Genomic DNA, 13,547 nt, shown 5'->3' with positions numbered 1-13,547 from the left:
GTAGATATGTAGGTACAGGATGTATTCTCTTTCTTTGCTGCTGGAGGAACTTTTAATCTGGTTATTTTTGTTTGTATTCATGTTGTATTAGTAAATAAAATGGCAGAATACTAAATTGCATTGTTGTTGTTTCTGTCATAACACGATTTAAACTAACTTTGGGAGAATTGGGTTTTTTAATTGTCCAAATTTATCAAAAGCGATAGGTGCCCTATAGCTGTAAGTTGCAATTATTATAAATTATCAATAAAAACGCAAGGTCCTGAGACTGTTTCAATCCTTCAGTGATTGCAATCGGAAATGATATAGGCACTAGGGGTATACCATTGTTGTGTTTGAGTGCTAAAATAGGATAGCATCGACTGGTGAGAAACCTATTTTGTTAAAAGCCAGATAACGCGACCTCTAAACATTACACCTACATCTTCCTTCTAATGATAGGTAAATTACTGTAGTCTCATCCGATTCTGCAAAACTGTGTGAATATTGAACTATTTACAGTGCAGCTAATGAGCGCCCGGTCAACACATTAATATAATTGGTTGAAATTTTTGTTATCAGCATAATTTGGTATATCCGCTCAATGTATAACGTCTCGGGTTTACGCAAGGGAAAAAAATGAAAAATACAAATCGAGACTCAGTTAATTCTATTCAAAATTTTGATGCTCAGGTTAAATTGAAACTTGCTCAAGTTTAGACCATGCCTTATCCTCTGGTTCTTTTTCGATTTATTCATTTGAATGATGAAAGCCATCGGCTATAATGGACATTTTAGATTGTTCTAACATCTTCATTAAACTTCATTGTCGCGCCTTTCATTGATTCGTCAATATAAATTAAAGGATGGGCTTTACCTTTGTTTTGATATACTTGTACTTTTCATCACACTCTGCCAATGTCACTTTGCTGACCTTTGAAATAATGATTACATTGTGGTATCATTGTTGGTATAAGTTTGTCATTTATTTCAAACTTAAGGTGACCAAATGTGCTTTTCATATATAAATCATACTACAATGAATGTATAAGCCGTAGCAGTGCCGTATCATACAGACTTACCATGCATCTGGAAAATCAAGGGACAGTGCATATCACCAACTTTTCGCTTCATGAAATTTTCTTCTTTCCAAAGGATGTTTTATCGAGTAACGATGAAGTCATTATTAACATCTCATTAAGTGACAATCAATGCAAAGGCACAGTGATGAAATGCAACAATAGCATCGAACCCTGAATAGCAGCCTCCGCAATGTCACTAGGCCATGATCCATGCAATTAGGTTGTCATTAAACCTTGATTTTCCCGCTCACAGGATTTTCGAATTTTGTGAAAAACATTGCATTTACGAATAAACTCTCTGAAAACGCGACTAGAAACATTACAAACACTCAATTAAATGTAATAATATCGCAACATTTGCTTCGAGTTTTCAATATTAAAGAAGATCTCTTCGGTACCTCAACTATTGTTTGCCTTTATGTCGTTGAGGGCGCTCCCAAACGCATGACTGTACAATATCATTACAGAGGCAAGTTTTCTGAAAACATTTGACTATTAATTGTTCCTTTTCAATTTGAAATCTGATTGTATTTTTTTACCTGGCGCACTTATGCATGACAAATGGCATCAGTTTCGCATATTCTTGGAATGATGTCACTATAGGTAAAAATCCCCTTGTAAATATCAAGACATATGTTGTGTCTTTATAAAAGGCTGAACTTGGACTTGGACAAAGCTTAAGCAATTGTAAATATACATGTAGTACTCCAATATTTACAGTTTTGGTCAGAACTATATATAAATGTTTCATACATTGTTTGCCGATATAACAAAATGTTATTGTGGATTTCACGCTGGGTGACTGTTGGTTTGAGATAGTTGGGAACAATCTAGTCAAAATGGATTGTGTATATCCGTCACTTCTACCTATCCGCTGATTATACGTCAATCTGATATGCCAATACCTCAAAAAACAAATGAATTATTGGATTCCATCGTGGTTGGCATCCTATTTCAAAAGAAAAACAAAACAAACTCATAAATTGCAAATTAATTCTAACAAACGAAGCAAAATTTGAATATGATCAAAAAGTTTACAACATGATGAAGACCACTCTTAGTGGTCATGATCAATTTTTGCTTCTTTGTCAGAATCAATGATCAAAATTTGCATTTTATGATTTTGTTTTGTTTTTCTTTGTATAAACTACAACTACTGAAGTCAAAGTAAAAAGCAGATACGCCTGCAAGCAAGTAATAGATCTAGATTAAACAAGAGTCGAAATTTAATGAAGTTTGACGACCGGTATTCTCTCAATTCGTCGAGTACTTATCAAATAATACTAATTAATACTAATCAAAATGCAGATAAAACACAGCAGCAATACTCCGGCCGTGCGCAACAGTCTGTTGTTTACAAGAGCATGCCTTCTCAGCTATAGTGCTGCCATCACTCCTGGATCGCCACAGTCGCGAGATAGCGTCAACAATTTTGCTTGTTCGCTTGGAATGGCACCATTTTGTAAACTCAATGCGCTGTTGAACTGGAAAAATACAGCAGAAGATATTATGTAGTCAGTGTGAAACGCATGTGTATCCCTTTCCTCAAAGATCCCTCACAACGAAGTGTCGCCAGTCTGGTCATAACAAGACCGGTATCTCCATTATGTTGTTTAAGTATTAGGTACTGCATCAGATTTCTGTTGGTTGGTGTTGTAATCATGTATGGGACAATTATAGATTTAAATTCTGCTTTGTCAACAAGCTACAGAACCATGGACTATTTCAATCGATCTTCTCGGAAATTCATGGGTGTTCATCTTAAGGTTGAACGCGCCTCGAAAATGAAAGACTTCAACTTTTTCTCAAAATTTCTTCAAGGAACCTTTCGAATATTCTCTTACAAAATCAAGAATGAAAATAAAGGGTAACCATGCAAAAACCTGGTAAAAAGAGAAGCAGATTACCTAAGATTTAGCAAGATTTGAAAAAATATTTTTATTTAAAATCGCCGCTATCCGTGTGTTAGCTGTACGTCACGGGACAGAAACAATTTTCGCTTTTCACAAAAATGAGCCAGTGAAAACTCTATTTACTCCATGAACTCCGAAATGAGCCCTCACAAGTGTTCGACCATATTGCGTTTTATCTATCCTCGAGGCGGCGCCATCTACCTTAAAATGAAGTACTACAAAGTCCTATTAAAATTAACAGTAATGTCATTTTCATGAAATTTGGCAAATATTTTTAATATTGTATCGTTTACAAATGAAATGCAGAGATTTTGGGGGCGGGGGTTCACCATATCCGTTTCCATGAAAATTGGATCTGAATATAGTTGTCTAGTAAGATATGAAAACAGTCAAAATCAAAATGAGAGTTAATTTAACTTTAAAGTACGGACAATCTTTAGTGACGTTTGGATATTTCGATTAATTCCATTTGATGTTTTAAAATGACTGCTTTTTCAAATATTTGACTGCTAACTACATTGCTTAAAATGATTTGATAACCATAAATTTTTTGGGAAGCCAAGGTTTCATTCTTACTTCACCATACTTTCCACTTATGTCAAATTCTTCAAAACCTATAAACTGAAACATAGCTGTACACTTACATCAGGCAAAATTAAACACAGAGCGCCACCACGCTAATTTTCAAAATATATCCTTATTTATCACTTAGCGCGACTAAATAAACCATGCCAAGGTACGATTTAAATGCCTCAATTCAATAAAATGAGTAATTTTGGGGGTTATGCAAGTGAGTGGGTCAAAGGTCAGTGTAACCAGACTGAAATGTCCACATGAAAATATAGCCGTGTCAATTTGATGCTGAATAACACCAAATGAAACCCGCCTGTTTATTACGTTACTGTTAGTCTTGGGAGTTTACGTTCGCGTAAGCCCAGAGCGTTTTGGATTCGACGTACTTATTCTTAAGTCGTAGGATTAAAAGATAAAGTATAAGTCCAAAGCAGTCCACTAAAAAATGGCACTATTGTAAGGTATGTCGGAGTTCGAAAGGTCAAGACAAAACACCATGATAGCTATGCGAGTTCAAAGCTACCGCGCTTTATCCACGGGCTTTATCAGCCCATCGATATCCTTAAGTGAACCTTCTGAAGCAAATGACCGGTGATTGTGTATGATAATTAAATCAGATACAGACATGATCCAAAATCACCCCATATCGCCTATCTCAATCTCATCGCAAAATCTGTGACACCTATTTCAATCAGGCACTATTAAATGGCGTTCGACTGTTGAAAGCCAATTCCCTAGCTATTGACCTATTTTAGTTGTAGGTAGTCCTCCTTAGAGCGCCGTTCCTCTGATAAAATCTGACCTTTCCGTTGAAATGTATCGATCTATTTTAGGGGAGAGGTCTCTCAGTGTTGTTTTTTTCACTAGGACTTGCAAACAATATGCTGCATTCCCAGTATTTCGTCAAGTGGTTTAGGAAACTGTGATGTGTACCGAACTGCACGTTAATCTTAAAAGAATGTAATAGATACTTGAAATGCTTTGTTGTTAGACAAGGTACATCGCTACTGGTTTAAATCGAAGGCATACACTGTTTCGAAAGTACGTCTCGGTTCTGCATTGAATGCAAGCCGTTTAAAACCCATTTACGCATAGGACATCTAACGCCACAATGAAGAAGTCATCGTTGATGACACAGTCCCCGCTTGTTAATGGCCACATTGATTACAAGTCCTTGGAGAGGAGAGAGTCCTGTTAATTAATTGGATCAGTGGTTATAAAAGCTGCGATAAAGATGGAGTTAATCACCGAGAATGAGGTCCATGGTGATGAAAAATTGAAATCGATGTTGGCTGCCGACCTATAAAAAAAGGCCATTGAAATTCAAGTAGTAATTAATCGACAGGATGTTGCCAAACACTGTTGCATCCTTTTATAGTACTGACAAATTGTCATCTGTGCCACATTTCATAAAATTTGATGCAGTGCTTTTGGATTTTCACCTAAAAACAGAAATCATTATGTATGCAAATTAGCAATTAATTTAAATGATACCGCTAAGTGTCATTGAATTGTATTAAAGCATTGGAGATCAACATTTGTACAACGTTTCTTCAAATTTGATGTAGTATTTCTGGATATAGCCCACTAATTAGAAAAGATCATTATATATGCAAATTAGCAATAAATTCACATGATACTACGAAGTGACTTTATAAACTATTATAGGACTGTGTGCTAAAGATCTACACCAAGTTTAATCAAATTTAGCGCAATATTTCGAGGACATATCACTCTTATTACAAAAAGTAATCACATATGCAAATTAGCAAGTAATGACACTCTGCTGACATATGTCTTTACTTGCCATTAGAGCTCTGTGTGACCTGCATCTGTACAATGTTCCATCAATTTTAGCTCAAATGACTACATTAGATCGTATCACAAAACAAATTAATGTGAATATGCATATGATTGATAGTAATGCTTGTAATAAGCTTGAATGAAATTGCTTGAGACATCTCTGAGAAATTTGCGTGAACGGACGTACGCACACACGGACATGACAAAACTCTATACTTCCCCGGACGTTGTCCGTGGGGACTAAAAATACACAATTTGCTCGGCAGAATTGTAATGGATTGATTTGTTTTTCAGTACTGCACGCCTAACATTTCAGGGAGCCCTGTGTTTAGAAAACACGAATACTTTCTGAACATGCTTTTTCAGTAACATGTGAATATATCATCTAAAATGAATTGATTGTCAAGAGTACACAGAAGTTCAGGAAATGTAGGACCAAATAGTGTTATTCCCCACGTAATACTCGTTATAAGGAAAATCCAGCGTGCGAAGTCAGAAAGTACATTACGCACCTCCAGGATTTTCGCTCTCGTCTTCATAGCAGTTCTACGGTTTAGCCTTGCCTTGATGCCGAGCTAAAATTAATTAAATTAAAATTAATTAAATGAAAAGGTGCTGATGTTTCATAATTGACATCCCTCAGATGGTTGAAAACGGTAAATATGTAAAACGTCAATGTCCACAGACTACCTGTCGAATTTCTTGAATATTTTTCGATACCTTTCTTGCGATACCTGGTTCACATTTGATGAAGTGTGCGTAAAATATACGTTCAGTTTGTTTTGCTTTTAAAAATTTGACGAAATCGCAGCTCTAAATCTATTTACATTTTTGTTTTTGAGGTATAATAGGCTTACCATTATAAAGTTCGTTCAAATAATGATGAAATATGTTTACGTTATTTTTACCAATTTTTCGCGCTTTGGTCGAACATTTACTTCATCTCTGCAAATACTTATCAAATAGGTTAGTATTCGCTGAGTAAGTTTCTTCGAATGATATCATTCAGAGATTTTCAGATGATCATAAATTTTGCTAAAGAAAACCTAGTTTTTTCAATAAATGTATAGTTTTGCATAATCTCTCAGAATAATACTATCTCCTCAAAGACTGACTGCCCTTTCAAAGATGCTTGTCACCATGGCACCTTAACCTGCTTAAAAGGTTGGGAATACCATTGAGCTAGTTTAGTTTTTCTTTTATCTTTAACTATGGATGTTCTCATATAAATTATTTTCACTTCGACAAAATGTGTACAATATTCTTCGTCATCTGGTGAGACAATCTTGTCAGCACTAACTGCTCGACTAAACAGCGTTTTGAGTTGAAATTAGGTGACCTGTTAGAGCGCAGGTTTCTGTTGAGATTCCTTGTACAAAGGTATAAACGCCTAACTACATCATGCATATTTAAAATCATACTTACATTCATAACGAAACTGACACCGCAAATTATGACCACAAATACTAGAAATGCTGCCAATACATGGCATCTGAAATCTTCGTGATCATGACTTTCAAGGCTTCTCGATTTTGTCGTAGACAACGTCTTGGGTTGAGGAGCTGTAAGATTTCAAATATGCATGAGTTGATTAGATTGAATCAATCGTTAGTTTAGGCTAACATACCATTTTTGGTTTGGACTTGAGAAAGTTAATAATAGTAAAGCGTCTGGCTAGAGCTCTACAGACATGAGTATTAGTTTTGCGTCTATGGCGCGTCATGTTATAGACGCCATTTTTAAATAGCATGATTTATTTGTTTTAAAAGAATTCGGAAAGGTGGTATAAGCAATCTAAACTGTGTACTGTGGGATCTAAATGTGTAAAACGACGTTTCTGATAATGGGGATTTGTCCATCTCCATAAAAATTCAAACGCTCCCGCCGTAAAACAAACGAAAAGACTGGCGAAAATGATGTAAAGAGAGGGAACTGTGCTGCATTAATTTCGCTTACGTTTAAGATACAATGATTTCTTATGATAGGATTGTTGAAGCTGGACTTCTATCTTACACTGCATTATTCATTGAGTTGATTAGGATTATGTCTCAAAACCGAAACAATGATAAGTAAAACCATGATTCACCCATAAAATATGTAGGTTATTCGATCAGACCATAGCGATATGCTTTTTCTTCAGTCCTTATAAGGAAAGCTCTTGCATAGCATGGCGTGTGGTTCAGTTGACAAATCAGGCTCCGTGCTTTTGTCACGTGAGAACAGGATGGAGTAATAGCGTAGCTGCACTTTCATTGGGATCAGTGGTAATTTTACCCGTTCTTGTGGATACGTTCTAACAAAGGTAAGACAGCAATAATAATGAATGTTGAATCTTTCACAGGAGACACATAGGACATTATATACGATATTTTCTGAAGTTCAAGTGGCTTGGAAAAAAGCTTATTCTGTCTATATCATTTTAAGACAAAGTTTGCATTACAAAGCTCTATGTACCGACAGTGACCAATATATTGTTGATAATCAATTTAGTGGCGCCAAGTTTAATAGGGCAACTGGACTTTTCACCGTGACTGCAAACAGAAAAAAATGTATAGAAAATGTGAAATTTGGTCTAGCAAAAGCGGTGGGATAAATGAAATGTTAAGATCTTTTAAAGGGCATCGTATTTTCCTTTGAGGCGAGGGCGAGGAGCTCGATGACAGATACAAAAGAACAAATCCTGGCCTTGCCAAGCTCTGAGCTTTATAAAGACAAACCGAAGTATTAGGTAACGGCGTTATGTAGGCGCTATTTGCTGAATCAAATGGATACAAGTGGTTGCAATCCTTGTGTCTACCTGTATTTTGACTCCTGCTCACCGAACACATGCCGTTATCGAAATGAACCACACAATTTAGGCCTTCTGTGTGATGGTATCATTACACTGACGTCATCAGTTTTCTCTAGACACTGCGCAATCCACTGTGCTAATATCGGTCATTCTGACCCACAATCCCGTCCTTCACCCGAAATCCTAAATCACGATGACTTCGTAATCTATCGATTTCCGCGTTTCGTAGAATTCAAGATACGGCAACAATGGTGCTTTATTTACTAAGCCATAGTCCGGATTGGGTGGGGACCATTAAAATTTTGAAGCTCCCTGCTTCCTTCTGATAGGCTTGCTTCTTGCCAGGCCCTTGCTTACGTCGACATGACTTAAAGGGAAACCTAAGTCCAGCGACATTGACCGTTTATCCCTTCCAAAATCACCCTTGAATAAATGCAGCTCAAATTTGCAACATAATTGCACGCGCCGACGACTACGGAGCGACGAAAAGGGACATTGAAGTAGACGACATTTATGGAAATGAGCTCGGAATTCCATGGGCGCGAAAGGGCTCATGGGAGGAGCGTGCGTGACGTCATCGGCGATACACGAACGTGTGTAACAGCTTACCAAAGCATTGGAGTCTATGACTGCAGCAGTGCAGTTCTGCACGTTACGACTCTTTAATGCTCAGTAGCATAAAAAAAGATTAACTGTTGTTCACTTGAGTGCAAAAATCACTCAAGGAAGAACAAACTGAGTCAGCTTTTATCGTCGTCCACAGAACAGCTTTTTCGAAGACAGTGGCTAAAGAAAGTCGGGCGAGTTTTAAAATCTTTAAAATTAAGATAAAAAGTTATGTTCTACTTCTTTCATGATGATTGTTTTATAAGGGACTTCGGGATTCTGATACCGATACAAGACGATACAAGACTATACTACACAATGCGGTTCGTATATTGCCGGTTTTAACCAGATAAATAATATTGGCGATTTCGGGACTCTAAAATCGGAAGACGGAAACTACACAAAGCGTCTCTTATCTCGACAGCCCGGGTCTGCGAAATCGCCGATATATACCCGATAAATATAGGCAATTTCGGGACTATACCTGGTAATATTGATATTACAAGATATACTGGAATGACTTCTCGCCTATTGTGTCTCGGCACGGCGGGTCTGACAAAACGCCGGTATTATATTTACCCGATAAATATCAATTGTGCCGGGACTCCTAGGCTAATGCAGACGATTCAGTGTGGCTGTTTTCGGACGACCTCGGTTTTCGGACATTTAATGACATGCTGTTCGTTGTACTCACTTCGCTCTGTATTGATAGTGTTTTACAAGTCATGTGACAGCATATTAAGTCAAGTGACGCTGTTGTCCCGTTTTGGATATTTTTTCGGTAGAAGCTATTTCGGGCTACAAACTTAGCCACACCGTTCGATACAAGGTGTCGAACGCAACACACAGAGACAGCCCATGTCCGATATTTAAGCGCCATACACGTCGAAATAAGCTTATAGTTGCGTCGTCCATGGATTAGACGTAACTAATTTATCACATATTTTTACAAACAGTTTTCTAAACACATCGAAATTGAAAATCGGGGTTTGAAGTTTCAAAATATCAATATTTAGCCCCTATAATCACATTCGAAATACGACGTCCGATTACTGCGATAGCAGTCCAATTACTACGCACTCAACATGGGGTCAACAATTTGGCAACTTTGACCCCCTAAATAACACTTCCGTCTGTTAACAGTTTGAGGATAAGCGCAATAAAGTTTCGAAGGATATGGTAATAAGATTTCGTAGTGCTCGTCATTTATGAAACGGCTTTGAGCGAAATTCACTACCCTGTCCGAAAACTGTCACACCGAGTATACTAGATTTACTTGCACTGTGTGGTGTCGGCACGCCGGGTCTGCGAAATAAGATATTTATCCGATAAATATCGGCGACTTAGGACTTTAACTCTGATACTAGACTTTGTCAAATTGAGGGTAAATGTCCGATGTATATCGGAGATTTCACCACCTAACCAGATCTGACCACCCGACTACCTCTGTCCGACTCTAAGTTCAAAAATAGCATCCATGGCCGGCAGTCAAGAATACTGTATGTTTTACATTATTAGATTTATTCATGCACGAAATAAGCTTACATGTTTTACATGCAAAGCATTTTTTCATTAAATGTCCACACGAACTTTCATACACTACTATCGGGACTTCGTCGAGAGGGCCGATCGGATATCACCGTGAGTTGGGAGGGCCTTGCACGAATTACATTCTTTACAGGTAATACATTTTACTTGGCGATCGATCGGGACTTGAACAGAGGACATATTGGACATCATCGGGAATTTTGGCTGGTCTTGTATGAAATACATTCTTTACAACAATAGACGATACTGTTTTTTTTTTAAATAGCGGGCAAATATCCACTATATCGGAGATTTCATCACTTTGTAGATCTGAGTAAGCCCGACTTCCTAAGTTCGAAACGAACTTCGAAAAATAGACGACACTATAGATTTGTCGAATCGCGAATAAATATTTTCCGATACATATCGGAGATTTCGCAACCTTAAAGATCTGGCCAAGCTCGACTTACATGGTAACACCATAGACCCTCGAGGGTCTATAGTAACACATACAATCAGTCAATCCTTCCGTATCAGTGTCTCCAATTCCGTTCGGGGCCTGTACAAGTACAGTGACTCCCTTCGTGGAATCATACACAAAACGCAAACAACCAAGATATGAACGATGTTTTGAGATGCTTTCAATTATTACATATCTTGGTTCAAATTAGTATGGTTTGATTTCAGTCGGGGAAAATTAATACTCGATGTCAGAAATATCGCTGTCCGAACTCTCCATAGTCGTCTTACAAACGCGCTGAACTGTTAACAGAACTCCTTCAGCTGCAAGCTACAATCGTCTGTATCGCCGATGACGTCACGCACGCTCCTCCCATGAGCCCTTTCGCGCCCATGGAATTCCGAGCTCATTTCCATAAATGTCGTCTACTTCAACTGTCTCTTTTCGTCGCGCCGTAGTCGTCAGCGCGTGCAATTATGTTGCAAATTTGAGCTGCATTTTATTCAAGGGTGATTTTGGAAGGGATAAAACGGTCAATGTCGCTGGACTTAGGTTTCCCTTTAAATGCCATTCTTGTAGGTTCAGTACACTTTAGAATACTTGAAACTGGTCAAAAATAGTCACGTCAACATTTACTTGTACAGTGCCGTAGTTGTTTTATCCAGTTAATGCCAAAAAGTATTGCTGATTTAATTGCTAGCTCATTTGATGCTACAGGTAAGAAGTGAAATTTCAGTTGCAAGACAAAAGAATAAATATGTTATGTTTTTATATTCTCTTCTTCAACTTAAGGTGTTTATTCGACTGTTAAGGTAGTGACAGCGAGGGACATTTTTCAGCGAAAGATGCAAGCTTCTTTGAACAGTTACTGTAGTATTTCTATAGGCAGCCGAGGACAAGTTTTAGCGAAAAATCAGTTCTTTGAATGTCAAACATTTCTTTACTTTAATATACTGAAATATATGTGATACTTATTTTGACAACTTAGAAGAAAATAAGGTGTGCACCATCTTGTTTTCATTCAAATCCTTATTATTCTCTGCAGAGTTTACGGAAAAAGTTTTGGTGTGTTGAATTCCACATCTGATTTTATATAAAAGTTAAAGAGAAAATAATCTAAAGCAGCCTACAGTACAAAATATGACCAGAAGGTTAACGATGACAGTTATTATGATGGTTTTAAACTGGGCATTGGACTGACCTGAGTCAAAGTTGTCCTTGGAATGTTCCATATTAAAAACATGGTAAGAATTTTACATTCTGAATATTTTCGAGTCCCCGCCCTCTCTACAGTCCCGAAATGCTTCAGGTCACAGTAACATATACTATTTTGTCCAGACAACGTGGGCGACAGGTTCAAAGTTCATCTGAAGAACCTAGGGTCACATCACTGGCGTACACAGTAGTGGAGTGAAGTCGTAATACAGGTGGCAAGTACCTTTTTGGCGTTTTCTTCAGATTTCCAGAGAACTTAGTTTTAGTTTGTGTCAATCTCAATGATAACACCTGAGCCGTCAAAATGATAGCACGAGTTTCGCGACAGGTTGCCCTTTTCTCGCCCTAAATCTACAGACAAACAGACTAACAAACAACCGACTGATCCACCTAGAATTTTAAATTAGGGGGCGGTTCAATTCATAGTCTAGCATTCCAATAAGGTTTCAGCATCGTTCGGAAAATATAACGAATGGGACACGTTTTGGCAGACTACCCGTGTAACTGTAAATCCTCAATCTGTTCTCTAGCTCGTTGTTCTTGTTGACATTTATTGTTTCGGTGATTTTAGTCTTTTGCTATTCTCTGAAAGTGCTCTAGAGAACTCAGTGTGAGTTTACATCGTTCTTAATAATAGCATCCGAGCCGACAAAGACCGTTTCGTGAGTGTCTTGACAGGTGGCGTTATAAATGATTGCAGTGGTTTTTTTTTACATTCAGATTGAATAACGTCATTTTGTCATTGCATATTATCCGAACATTTCCAGCACATTCTCTGTGCATCTTTAGTTTCCACTTGTTCAAAGTCATGTTCAAAGATGTGATAATATGATGGAGTACAAAGTAGTGATACGATAAGTGTTTCGGAGAATTCAGAAGAAAAGAACAATGACGTTTTTCCAACGAAAAATTCCACATGAAATAGCTGAAAGGTTAAAAGTTTATCTGAAAACCCTAAGTACGCGTACCTTGCTGCATAAACGGTAACAATTATTGCTACCGAGCTACCACACAAACTGAAACCCCACAAAACAGGAATGCAGTTTCGTCGGAAAGAGTATTAAGTCTGCTGTTCCAGAGAGTTTAATTTTAGTTTATATACGGTAAAATAGTAAGCACCCGGCCCGAGAAAGATAATTGCGTGACTATCGTGGCAGGTTTATAGTTTTGGCCGAACTTTGTCATCGAGTCCCACCAACAAAGGATCGGATCAGTTAGTCTCCTGTAATTTGAAGTTTAACATTCAATGGCATTTCAGCTATTACCATTTGGAAACAAATCCACCAAACCGACATGCTGTTCAAACGTCGAATACAATACGTTTGGTCAAGCTGGATTGAACTGAGCATGTAAAGTGTTCAAAGAGGGCTGGTTAATCACTTTGAAAATTTGGCAATATAATGAATCGATAACCACATCAATGATAAGATGAAAAGTTTACTCTTATGTCAGAAAACTATAAAGGTAGTATACGCCTCGAAAGTGAGAGACTTGAACTTTTGCTCAAACTTTCCTAAATGACACGTTCTCATTCTAAATCAACAATAAGAATCGGGGCTCAAGTTGCAAAGTTTCGAATTAGCGAAACAAATTGCCCG

Source organism: Ptychodera flava, chromosome 2 (assembly GCF_041260155.1).
Source record: "Ptychodera flava strain L36383 chromosome 2, AS_Pfla_20210202, whole genome shotgun sequence".
Classification (NCBI taxonomy): domain Eukaryota; kingdom Metazoa; phylum Hemichordata; class Enteropneusta; family Ptychoderidae; genus Ptychodera; species Ptychodera flava.
The sequence above is the reverse complement of the archived record's forward strand: the minus strand, read 5'-3'. Positions refer to the sequence as shown.